Here is a 1,306-nt window from a genome sequence, read left to right on the forward strand (position 1 = left end):
TTCCATAACCAGGACCCGTATTCTTTATAACTGCTCATAATGTACTTCCCCAAAACATGGCTGTACACCAGCTATACATGAAATAACATTTGGAAATTGTGAATCTTGATTGTCAGTCTTCATTACAAGTAGTAGTATAAAGATGATGAATATACACATTCTTTTTCTTCCACCCTCAGCCGCTGGGGCGTTGCATTAAATGCATCCATACTAATGTGAAGCGTGAGCTGTGTAATAAGCCGCACAGCGTGTCCCTTCTCTACCGAATGTCATATTCCTGGTTAATTATTAAGAACGCAGATATTTACCAGAGCTGTTGCTAAGGCGACAGGAGATAACGAACAAAAGTGGAGTGTCTGGGAGTTTTCCACCCCTGAAACCTTTCACCTTCTCCCTTCAGCTCGTCCCGTTCCCCCTAGGTTACTTTAACTGGAGCAGAACAGTTATGTGTCTGTCTCACATACAATGGCCAATAATGCCCAAACGTGTACGGTATTTGCATCAGGTTAATGTTTTTAGGTATTCAAATGTATAACAATAACTCGAAGAAGTATGGACGCCGGGCCATACTGCAGCTCCACTTTCTAGAGATCAATAATATGGATTCCATAGAAGTGCATGGAGTCTTGCATGGTGCTGTAAACTTTGGACAGATGTACTGTATTTTTCGGATTATAAGACAAAGTTTTCCTTACAAAAATTTGGGAGGAATATGAGGGGTGTGCCTTAGAATTCCAAATGGGGGTGGTGGAGAATGGTGACAGGAGGCAGGGGTGATGCTGCGGGCTGGGGGTGGTGAGGCAGGGGACATCCTGTGAAGACGTCAGCGGTGCAGACTTCAAATAATGGCGCCTGGAGGCGGCGCGTGTGCAGATGGCGCTCTCGGCTCAAGATCTCATCTGCGCATGCGCCGCCTCCGGTACATTGATGTCCCAGCAGGGAATTAAGGAAAATGGCACCCGGATGTGGCGCGTGCGCAGATGAGATCTTAGCTTGTCAGTGAGCCGATAACTCAGTCTGGGCACGCGCCGACTCCAGGTGCCATTTCTTTTAAGCCCTCAATGCCTACAGCACACAGCATCGCTCCTGTCACCATTCTCCACCATTCTAACCCCCCAGTAAGCTACAGTCCTGGATGTTTCTCTGCCTCATAGTGCCACCAAGCATCCAGGACACCCACAGCATCGCCCTGCTCTACAACCACTCCTGCCTTCTGTCATCCCCACTCCATCACCGCTGCCGCCGCCCCCTTTCCCCCCCACCCCTGTAAGACACCACCGGATTAGAAGAGGGACCCCATTTTTTT

This window comes from Anomaloglossus baeobatrachus, chromosome 10, assembly GCF_048569485.1.
Source record: "Anomaloglossus baeobatrachus isolate aAnoBae1 chromosome 10, aAnoBae1.hap1, whole genome shotgun sequence".
Classification (NCBI taxonomy): Eukaryota; Metazoa; Chordata; class Amphibia; order Anura; family Aromobatidae; genus Anomaloglossus; species Anomaloglossus baeobatrachus.